We start from the raw sequence: 12977 nt of genomic DNA on the forward strand, positions 1-12977 counted from the left end.
AACATGGGTTTTATGGATATGTAATCGTTTAAACCTGGAGAGACAGTGGCATTGAGTTTAATTTGCCACCATACCTCCCTTTCGCCTATTTTTTTCTTTAAGTTACCCCCTCTAGTGTTGACGTGGACAATTTCTAATATACCAAATAAAAATCTATCACAAGTCTTGCTGTCCTTTAAATGTTTGCACAAGGCATTTTTTTCGTCTCCCTTTCTAATGCAATAATAGTGGTCATAGATCCTATTGCGGAGACATCTCTCAGTTTTGCCTATATAATAGGAATAGCATTTCATTACAAGTTGCCAGGTATATTAACCCGGATGTTCTGCAATTTCCTTTCTTGAAGTTTATAGTTGTGTAATTTGTATCCTGTAATATTATTGAGGGCCTAAGATCAATATAAGTGCACTGGTTGCAATTTCCACACTTAGTCGTACCCTTTGTACCATCTCGTGTTACTACTCTGTCATTTTTCTTTCCAAATTCCATCTTTAAATTGCTTGCATTACTATACATGAATCTTGGTCTGTCCCCCATTATATTTAAAATATTCATGTCTGCACTGAAAATATTCCAGTGTTTTTCCATGATTGCCTTGATATCATTGGAATTATGCCCAAATTGGAGTATGCATGCCCCTCTGTATTCATTCTCTGTGATCTGATTCCCATTTCTCTGCACTATACTGACCTCTTCATTTAAGCCTAAAATGGCCTGATATCTAGTATTTCTGTTGCTCATGACATACTGTTTTAATTCAGTAATTAAACTGTCGGGGTACCCTCTCACTCTGAACATGTTTCCTATCAGATTTAGTTCAATTTGCAAGTCTGATGTTTCTGAGGTCATTCTTGCCGCTCTTATGTATTGGCCTTTTACTATACTTTTTTTCTGTTTATATGAATGACAACTATGGTAATGGAGGTATGAGTTGCTGAATGTATCCTTCCTGTATATTTTGGACGTAAATCTATTGTTGTTTATACTGATCTCCGTGTCAAGATACGATATGGATGTCGTACTTGAATTGATGGTAAATTGCAGGTATTCACACCTGCTGTTTAAGTATGCAATAAAATCTGATAATTTTTCAACACTCCCTTTCCATATCAAAAACAAGTCGTCCAAAAATCTGGTGTATAGGTCTATATATTTACACCAGTCACTATTTAGGATATATTCTTTCTCCCAGTCCAATAAAAATAAATTGGCAAAAATGGGGGCGCACGCCGCCCCCATAGCTACCCCTTTACATTGTCTGTGATACTCCCCTTCAAAATATACATAATTGTATTTTAGTACAATATCTGTAAATTCCATGATTAGATCTTTTCTGGCAAGGTCAACAACTCCTAAGGCATCAATACTGTTACTGAATCTACGTAGGCCTTCTTCGATGGGTATGCAAGAGAACAAGTCTACCACATCGATGGTCACCATAATGATTCCAGGTTTACACAAATTAGATGTCAATCTTCTTAAAAAATCCCACGAATCCTTCAGTAGGTGCTGGACCTTATTATAACTAGATTTTAACCATTTGTCCACTACCTTGCCAAATACAAAAGTTTTAGATTTGTTCCCAGATATAATTGGCCGAAAAGGGGGATCTAGAACATTTTTGTGCACTTTGGGAATGCCTACGATAGTAGCAATAATGGGGTCTGTAACTTTTAGGTACCTGTACAGTTCCACTTCAATTCTTTCCTCAATCAACAGGTCTTCAAGAATTAAATCTATTTTATGATAACTGATATTTACCTCATTAATGGAAGAAAATTCATAATTTCCTGAATTAATTAATAACATGTTGATCTTGTTGTTATACTGGGTGGTATTATATAAAACTGTTCCACCCCCCTTGTCAGGCTGCATGATTCTTAATTGATTATTGTTCCTCAGTTCATTTAATAATTTATACTGCTCGTAAGTGAGATTGTAACGAATTTTGTTCTTGGAACAGGTGTTAAAATATTTGTACATCTCATCAATTACAAGTTTTTCATAGATTGCCAATAGATTGTTGAGGGGTGGGGTAAAGGTACTCCTGACCCTAAATTCACTTGTGATTGTGGGCTTATTCTTATATAACAATTCCAAATTGAGTTTCCTGATGTATTTTTTGAAATTAATAACACTACTGACCACATTAAATTTCTTATATGGGATGAACTTAGTCCCTTTTGCAAACAATTCGAAGTGTTCTTTATTAATAACAATATTAGTATAATTAAAAATGTTGTATTCTCCCATTCTAGAATGTACGTCATTGAATTTTAAAATGTTCTGTCCATTCTCCTTCCCATTTGTCTTATATTCATGTCCTGATATCTTTCCTTTTGATCCCTCCCCCTGTGGGTGTTGTTTTCCTTCCATTCCCTGTGATTCCACATTCTGTCTCCATCCTCTAAAAAACTCTCCTTTCTAAAACCATGACTGTTGGTTTTAAAATTAAAACGTGGGGGTATGTTAGGGTAAGATTGTTTCACATTATGTTCTCTTTCATTAAACTTGTACCCATTTCTATTTGTCCTGTGATAGTTAACAACATTTTTAACATTCCTATGTTCCCACTTATAAGCTTCATTGTTAGCATATTGTTCCCTATCTCTCCGCATTTTTCTACATTTTCTATCTAATTGTTTGTCAATAATTTTCTCTACCCATTCAAACTGACTGTTGTATAATGTTTCTAATTCATCAAACAATAAGTCGTTGGTAATTTTTTCATTTAAAGCTTCCACTTCTGTCAAAAGTTTACATATTTTTTTGTCATTACTAGTAATAATGAATTTCATGAATTCCATACCAAAATTGTTAAACATCTTATTACATTCATCAATATTTTCATCATTTAACTCTACCCCAATGGGAACTTTGAAAAAACGAAGTCCCATTGGGACTGTATGAGTATCCATGCATTGTTTAAGGTAGCTGTTGTCTAATTGAATGCTTTTTAACATTTTTAATTTACTACCAAAGTCAGTAATGCATTCTTTTAAAGCTACATCAGAGCTTCCGTTAGATTTTTCCTTGTAATAATAATGCTTGTTGTTAAAATCCACTTCTTTGGTTAAATATTGGTGTAAGTCTCTCCCTACTTTACGTTTGGAACCATTGCAATGATTCACAGTACCTGTAATGGCTCCGCTGGACGCCATAGCATATGTTCTCTTGGGTACCATTCGTTTCGGCTTAGCTCCCAGTTCCTGGAATGCAACCTCCGATCCTAAGGTTCCTCGACTGGCGTTGTGGTCGATGCCATTGAGAAACTTGTCTCCGGATCCATTAGAGGCTCGTCGCGACCTTTCTCCTTCATACCCATTAGTCTTGACTTCTGTATAATTCGCGCGCTTCTCCTCTTTCCTTAAAGCGCGCGATGACGTCATGGCGTGTCCAGCACCATAGGGAGGCTCACCCTGAGTAAGCAATTCAATCAAACGTGTTAGTTCGCCCTTGACGATTGCCATTTCGGATTGTAGTTTGTGTATCTCATCCCTCCTGGGTGAGAATAGAGATGGCAATTCGTCCATAGAGTCCATATTGCCAATAGGATCAAACTAAATGCAATAAAAAGAAAAGAAAAGGAACCGGAACCAACAACACGAAAATACTCAGAGAATAATCCAGTTCCAGTAAGGCAATATGTGACAGTAGGTGACAGCTGAGTCACAATAATAATGTTCACCAGTCCACCAGGTAGCAGAAGTTACTTTTAATAAACAGCGATTAAAAAACAAAGTTGAGCGCTTTCATCTAAAAATAATAGACTTCATCAGAACACTTTACTACAATAAATTGTAACTTATATACTCTTACACATGCTTCCAATAAAGTAATTAATCAATTGGCTGCGAATATTTTAACTCTTAACCTGCTACCACTGAAAGCTGACTGATGCATACATATTTAAAAACTGTTAAACACTGTTGTAAAAATATTGACATAAATAGATTCTACATGACAATTTTTTAAAAAATCCTACTAGTATAATAATATTGTATGAACAGTCTTACAACTTATGCTAACAATGAAGCTTATAAGTGGGAACGTAGGAATGTTAAAACTGTAGTTAACAATCACAGGACAAACAGAAATGGGTATAAGTTTAATGAAGGAGAACATAATGTGAAACAATCTTACCCTAACATACCCCCACGTTTTAATTTTAAAACCAACAGTCATGGTTTTAGAAAGGAGAGTTTTTTAGAGGATGGGGACAGAATGTGGAATCACAGGGAATGGAAGGAAAACAACACCCACAGGGGGAGGGACCAAAAGGAAAGATATCAGGACATGAATATAAAACAAACGGGAAGGAGAATGGACAGAACATTTTAAAATTCAATGACGTACATTCTAGAATGGGAGAATACAACATTTTTAATTATACTAATATTGTTATTAATACATTCAGCAACTCATACCTCCATTACCATAGTTGTCATTCATATAAACAGAAAAAAAGTATAGTAAAAGGCCAATACATAAGAGCGGCAAGAATGACCTCAGAAACATCAGACTTGCAAATTGAACTAAATCTGATAGGAAACATGTTCAGAGTGAGAGGGTACCCCGACAGTTTAATTACTGAATTAAAACAGTATGTCATGAGCAACAGAAATACTAGATATCAGGCCATTTTAGGCTTAAATGAAGAGGTCAGTATAGTGCAGAGAAATGGGAATCAGATCACAGAGAATGAATACAGAGGGGCATGCATACTCCAATTTGGGCATAATTCCAATGATATCAAGGCAATCATGGAAAAACACTGGAATATTTTCAGTGCAGACATGAATATTTTAAATATAATGGGGGACAGACCAAGATTCGTGTATAGTAATGCAAGCAATTTAAAGATGGAATTTGGAAAGAAAAATGACAGAGTAGTAACACGAGATGGTACAAAGGGTACGACTAAGTGTGGAAATTGCAACCAGTGCACTTATATTGATCTTAGGCCCTCAATAATATTACAGGATACAAATTACACAACTATAAACTTCAAGAAAGGAAATTGCAGAACATCCGGGTTAATATACCTGGCAACTTGTACGAAATGCTATTCCTATTATATAGGCAAAACTGAGAGATGTCTCCGCAATAGGATCTATGACCACTATTATTGCATCAGAAAGGGAGACGAAAAAAATGCCTTGTGCAAACATTTAAAGGACAGCAAGACTTGTGATAGATTTTTATTTGGTATATTAGAAATTGTCCACGTCAACACTAGAGGGGGTAACTTAAAGAAAAAAATAGGCGAAAGGGAGGTATGGTGGCAAATTAAACTCAATGCCACTGTCTCTCCAGGTTTAAACGATTACATATCCATAAAACCCATGTTGGATGACAGGAGAATATAGTTGTATTTAAAAGCTAAAAAGTTCAATACTTTTTACATTTTATACTGTCCATTTTTTTATGTATTATTTTAATACAGATTATTTTAATATGTACTATTTATATATTATACTTTTTGCACAAAGCACTATGCACTTTATATTGCAACTCTTGGTATTCCACGTCCTTGAGTTATACTTTCGCACTTTATATCCCTCTGGGTGTACAACAGTAGATTCCAACATCCACCATGCAGGATAACAATTTTAATAGTTGTGGGCTTCACAGCCACAAGTTGATTTTATTGTAGTAATATCTGTTTCATAAAAGTTGTAAGACTGTTCATATAATATTATTATACTAGTAGGATTTTTTAAAAAATTGTCATGTAGAATCAATTTATGTCAATATTTTTACAACAGTGTTTAACAGTTTTTAAATATGTATGCATCAGTCAGCTTTCAGTGGTAGCAGGTTAAGAGTTAAAATATTCGCAGCCAATTGATTAATTACTTTATTGGAAGCATGTGTAAGAGTATATAAGTTACAATTTATTGTAGTAAAGTGTTCTGATGAAGTCTATTATTTTTAGATGAAAGCGCTCAACTTTGTTTTTTAATCGCTGTTTATTAAAAGTAACTTCTGCTACCTGGTGGACTGGTGAACATTATTATTGTGACTCAGCTGTCACCTACTGTCACATATTGCCTTACTGGAACTGGATTATTTTCAGAGTTTCTTCATGTTTTCAAAGTTCTTAATTTGGGGGGTGTAATGGAAGGTTGAAAATAGTCCTCTTTGTTATATTATTGGATTTTATGCCTCGTTTACAATGCAGCATGAGATTGGTGGTTTTAAATGTTAATTGATGTATGTGTATATATATATATATATATATATATATATATATATATATATATATATATATATATATATATATATCTATATATAGATGGTTCTACCTGACTTAGTCGACAGCGTAGAACACCGACAATGGAATCTGGAGCTCCAGAAGATCGACAATGAAGAAGACCGACGCGAATCGCGAGTGCCAGAACATCGACAATGCAGAAGACCGACACGATGGATGACAACACCGACGCCGAGGATGCCGACATGGGAAAAGGCTGTGTGAGTATGTGGTAGTGACGGACGTTAGGGTGCGAGTCAGGTAAGTGTGGATATTGACTGTCTGTGGGGCTAGGGTTGGGTTAAGTGAGTTAGGGTTAGGGAGCGGATTAGGTAAGTGTGCGGTAGGGATAGAATTTGGGATAGGGGCGGGTTAAGTGAGTTAGGGTTAGGGAGCGGGTTAGGTAAGTGTGCGGTAGGGATAGACTTTGGGTTAGGGGCAGGTTAAGTGAGTTAGGGTTAGGGAGCGGGTTAGGTATGTGTGCGATAGTGACGGACCTTAGGGTTAGGGTTGTCGATAGTTGTGTATGTAAGGTTTAGTGTGGGTTTGTAAGGATTTTGGTGTGCTTGTGTTGTGTGTGTGGTTTGTGGAATGGGGATGTGTTTTGTTTTTTATTGTTGTTATTGTGGTGTGTGCAGTGTATGGGGTTTCGTGTTTGTGTACCGTCGGTTATTTCGTTGTCGGGTATGTGAGGTTTCGTGTTAATGCACTGTCGATTATGTGGTGTCGGTGATGTCGTTGTCGGTGTTGTGTGGTTTCGACTATGTCAGGTAGAACCAGATAGATATATATACTGATGTAGTTACCAGCCCACATCTGAGGAAGTTTTTGAAACGAAAATGTACTTGCATTTGGAGCGTTAGCGTGATTTCAGTGTTTTTTCCTGAGAAGCGAAGGCTTGGATTAAACTATTTTAACAGCTGAAAAGCTTTGTTCCTTGGCGCTTTTATCCTGTGGATTTCTGTGGACTACACTGTTAAATCAACAACTACAAGGCTTGACTAAGTCGCCCTGTCAGTAAGCTTCATTGTGTTTTCTTCCTGGGTCTTGGCATATGGTTTTTTAGTTACTTTTTTTACCTGTTGGCAGTTTTTGGTGATTTACTAGGCCTCTTATTATTCTCTACATTCTCTAAAATATTTCAATAAATTTCCCCATAATTCATTTTCTCTTCCGTTCCTACATCATCTGGCAAGTGAAATTTTTTTTTGTACTTCTTTATACATACAGTCCACCATTCAGACCAGTTTTTATAGAAGCTTTTCATAGTTTTATGATCCTCCCATAGCTGCAATACTTCCAACTCTCCAAATTTATTGTGCAATTTCTTAATTATTCTTTTTATTTAATTTCCTGTTTTTATTCCCTTTCTCCCATCACTTCTATCCATATTACTAAACAGTATAAAAAAATCACAACTGCATCACCATGTACTGCCCCAAGTCTTTGGATAATACACAATTATTAATTTCTATTTCAGATCCAAGTTACCCCTTCTATAAGTTCACTGACTTTTGTTCCACATGGATAATTTACAATATTTTATCACTAACATAGTAAGAAGTATTTTTTACATCTTCCACTTAAATCACAATTAAAGTGTCCTACAATTATAATATTCATGTTAACCACCACAATATTTGATTAAACAGATTTTGTCTTTCCTTGCTAGGTATCTATGCATATAATGTTATAATTCTATAAACATTCTCTGTACCTCACATCCACAACAGTTAAACTTCCCATCCTTATCAAGTTAAATCTAGTATTTTCTCTGTTTTATACAACACAGCCATTCCAGAACAACTTTGACTTCCTAAGTTTCATATTATATTTCCACCTCACAATTTTTCTGTTTGTTGTTTTTCTTCTTTTGTCAGAAGTCTTGCATCCTGTAACAAAATAACATCCAGACCACATTTATCACACCATTCTAGTATCCCAATACTTCTTGCTATGTTAGTAATACTGTTCACATTTACTGACAGTACTCTAAAATTGTTGCTTTTCCTTCTTTTTATGTTTAAGGGAAATATTTTAAAATTTTTATTTTCTTATTTTTACTCTTGCACCAACTGAATATTTTTCATGTGTTTATATATCCTCAGAAACAGACTTTTTACTCAAACAATTGTGTTAATCCCTTCTCCTGACTGCTCTTCCTGCATGTACCTTCCCTCCACATATTTTTTCCTCCTCTTCGGCAGTTTCTTCTTCACCTGTTTCACTGTCTCCTGACCTCTTGTTGTCCTTCCCTTTCCTCTTCTTTTTCATTATTTACTGTCTGTTCTTGACAGTCCATCCAAAATTGTCCCTTTTTTTAGACAACATGCATTTAGGCACACACATTCTCTCAGTATGTCCTTTCTCTCCACACTGGTTACATTGTTCTTTATCACAATCATTAATTAAGTAAGAATAATCCCCGCAAAAGAAACATGATTTAGGCTGACCAGCATATTTTAATGTGCCTCTATGATCAGCCAAAAAAATAACGCTTGGTAAATGTTTCACCATGGGGGTAATTTAATAATGCTTACACGGAGCTAATCTCCTTGTAAGCATAGTGGCACGGCTCGATCACAGAGTTCAGAGGCTGTGTGATCCTGTCGGTGAAAACCATGCAAATAAGGTGATTTACCAATCCAGGAAGCAGACAGGCATCCATGTAGGAGCCATGTCTGTATTACAAATGTATGCGAGAACTGTCCATGTACAAGACTGCAAAATAAAAAACGGGAAGATGACAACTCAAAGTAAAGCATGTATTAGTTGCATCAGGCATGCCAATGGCCAAAACTATGGCCATTAACATATAAAACTGATGCAAAATATGAAACATCAAAAGGTAATTTTACGTGCACATATGCTATATGCAAGTGGAGCGCAGTGGTGCCCAAGCATGGCATCTAAATACAAATTAAAAATATTAAAAGGGGGTTATTTAAGCTAAAAGTAAATTTGCTATTATACTAGCCAGCATGCAGGCTCATACAATGGCAGGTATCAGTGGTTGCTAAGGACATAGGCTCTCGTGTAGTCCTCTAACAAGGGTATAGGTAATTAGGTGCATGCAAATGAGCCAAGTTTCCTGAATAGCAAAATGAGCCACTTTTTCTGCAGGTACCTCATCATGTAGGGGCTATAATATGGTGGTGTAGGCAGAAGATGCAGCTGATATGAAAAGGGGGTATGTCATGCTTGGTGTAAACACATTTGAGCTTACAAACCCTTCAGTGTCTGTGGACACTGAAAAGAGGATCTGTGAATGGAATGGAATGGAATGGAATGCAGGAGGGTGTGTAACATGAACTGTAATATACTCCCTGCATTTTGAAAGTGCTGTATGGCACTTTACGTTAAAATAGTGTCCTTGGACACACACCTCTGAACCTCTTAGAGCAAAAAGTCTGGACAAAGGCTTTACTAAAAGAGGGACAAAAGGCCAGAAATGGGGACAGTTTTTAAATATTGCTCTTACAAACTTAGAAAGTTGATGGAATGACAGGTTTTGATATATATTTAAAATGCTTGCTTTTTTCCCACTGTATTTGTATCATGAAAGAGCTATATAGAAATGTAGAGCTAAATTATTTACTGCTGACATAGCTTAGTGGTTAAAGTTCCAGCTTTGCATGCAGTAGTTCATGGCTTGAATACCAAGACAGACCATTCCGATTTTACATGGGAAAGCATTGTTTAATATATTTTTTTATTTAATGATGTAATAATTGATATTTGTTAACCAGGGAAGTGTAGCTGGTCCATATTTCTAGTGTCAGTGGATATATAATGTGAACTCACCCATGTAAACACAAGTGTCCCATACAGTACAGTCACACCCCAAGGTAATGTAATCAAATCACATAGGGGGATGTCATGTAATATAAAACATATAACACTTAATAATATGTCAGTAATGAGAAATTAATGTCCAATTCATACATTATTTAAATGAAAACTGAGCAATGCTTAGCAGTGCTTAACTCTGCTTAGCCAGTTTGAGCATTGCTTAAAAGTTTAATTCTAAGCAGCATTCAGCCCAGCTAAGTGGATTTGTGCACCGCTAAGCACTGCTCAGCATTTCTGAAGCCAGCTAAGCACAGGCAAGCAAGGGTGTGCGTGGCTGCTTAGCTAGGTGTAGCTGGTTTCAGAAATGCTGAGTGTGTTCATGTCTAGGGGAGGGCCCTTTCTACTCAGCAATCTTCACACTAGCTGCAACTGTTTTAGAGGCTTAAAACTGAAGGAAATGGGAAAAAAATAAATTAAAGGAAATAATAAACAAAATGCAATCAACAGTAAATGACTAATAATGCCTCTGCCACTCACAGTGGCCTATTTAAACCTGTCAATGTAGCTGGCAGGTGGAATGTATCATAGTCAACCAATCACACAGGCAACATCTGCAGCACACCAATATAAAGTATGCAAACACCCTTCAATCTGATTTTCCCACATACTCAGCACCATTAATGTACACACTTGGGAATTTTAACTGACAAAATGATAGGGACTGCTGCTGCTTTGCTACATCTCTACATGCTACAGACTGAGGGTGATGATGAAGATGATGCTGACAACTGGCCCAGACTGAGGAGGAGAAAAGTGTTCAGACCCAGGGTAACCTTTCAAGGCTACATGTGCTGGAAATAGTAGAGCACTACAGGGTGGGCAGGGACATACTTCAGCAACTCACTGAGCTCTGCTGCCCTCACCTCAGACCCAGAGCCAACATAGAGGAACCCATCCGAGTGGAAACAAAGGTATGTGTAGCCTTAAGAATAGTAGCTGCAGGTACTTTCCAAAGACCTACTGGGGACATCATGGGGGTCTCACAGGCATCCACATCCAGGGCACTCCATCAGTTCCTGGATGTCTTGCTAAGACATGCCAGTGAGCAGATTTATTTCCCCAGCACCCCAGAGAAGAGGAACAGCAATATGTGTCTCTTCCACCATGTAGCAAACTACCCAGAGGTACTGGGTGCCATGCATATCAAAGCACCACCCGGTGAAGGGGGTAGACTCTATTTCAACCACAAGGGCTATCACTCCATCAACTGCCAGGTCATGTGAAGTGCCCAGGGCATTATCAACAATGTGTGTGCTGGCAGCCCTGGCAATTATCATGACTCCAACATGTGGCATGCCTCACAGCTGTACCAGGCATTTGCCAGGGGGGACATCCCATATGGCTATCACATGGGGGATTCTGGCTATGCACTGGAACTGTGGATGATGACACCCATTAGGGATGCACACACATACACACACACACTGAAGAACACCATAATGAGGCACACACACAAACTAGAAACATTATAGACCATGTGTTTGGGCTGCTAAAGTCACAGTTCCACTGCTTTGCATATTTGATGGAGCCCTGCACAACTCTCCAGCCACATGTGCATACATGTTCATATTATCTGTCATGTTACACAATATGCTCCTGTGGAAAAAGCTGCATCAGGAACATCACACGAAATGGACACAAAACCCCCCACCATTGCCAAGGTCCCCACAGGCACAGGGGGACTCAGAGGAGGAACCCCCTGAGCCTTTCCCTGTAGGCGGACTTAGGCATGCCTAGTACACCCTGGCCTTGGCAAAGAGGCAATGTATAGCACATACACTGACACCCTAGGGACCCAGGGACTGACCCTCTCTCTGACTCACACACACAGTAAAAAGGATGCCACACACACATCACACTCCCTGTACCTTACCATATATAGGCTGTGTACTGTGTGCATCTGACAGAGTCAGCCCTCAAGCACTGTCCTCACAATCACTGCAGGCAAAAAGTAAGTCACTTTTCTTAACAACAAATTAATGGTGTATTATATTGTGGTTATATATCTATGGTATCGCTGCATGTATGCATGGGAATGGGGTGGCCTACCGGGATAGCAGCAGATAACTGACAGCTATGTGGGACAACTGGCTTCCCCAGAATATGCAGTGCCCCCTAGGTGACAAAACCCACTTCAGTATATGTTGGAGACTAACAAACTGTGGGGTCATAAGTCACATGCATGGATGTCAATGTTGGAGTCCCATACACACATCTCAGCCTCTCCCAGCATGTCAGCTGTACAAAGCCAGAAAGAAATGTGTGGCAAAGGCCCACAAATCGGGACAATGATCAAATAGTCCACTTACAAACTTACACAGTGATATCACAGCAGGTCTTGCAGTTGCCTTAAGTCTCCAAAGGGTAACAAGGCTGAAACTCAAATATCTGTCATAACTGTCTAACCTCCAGTCTCTAGTGATATGCCAGTATTCTCCAAGACAAGCACAATACTATGCTAAATGGAACTAAATTGTAAAGCAAACATCTGGACAGTTTGTGGAAATGTCTACAGTTGAGAGGCATGCCCCTTCTTCCCATAGAAATGCAGGTACAATTATGTTTGTAGGGTAACAGCAGCAGAGCGAACATTCCCAGGGCTGTCCCAATCAACTTGATAACTTGTAGCATGTCCACAATATGCAGGGGTCAATGAGCTATGTATATGCATGGTTGATACTGTCAGGAAGTAGGCAGCACTTACTCTTGACTGTTGTGTCTTAGTGGTCTAAGTACAGTACTGTGGTTGAAAGAGTCCATGTTTCAAGACTGTCCATGCAAACTATGTTGCATGTCAGCTACACCTATGGTAGGAGTAGTACACACTCTCCAGATGTCAATATCAATTACTGCAGGAAAGCTGGACAGT

The sequence above is a fragment of the Protopterus annectens genome, chromosome 2.part1 (assembly GCF_019279795.1).
Source record: "Protopterus annectens isolate FY-2018-M chromosome 2.part1, PAN1.0, whole genome shotgun sequence".
Classification (NCBI taxonomy): Eukaryota; Metazoa; Chordata; order Ceratodontiformes; family Protopteridae; genus Protopterus; species Protopterus annectens.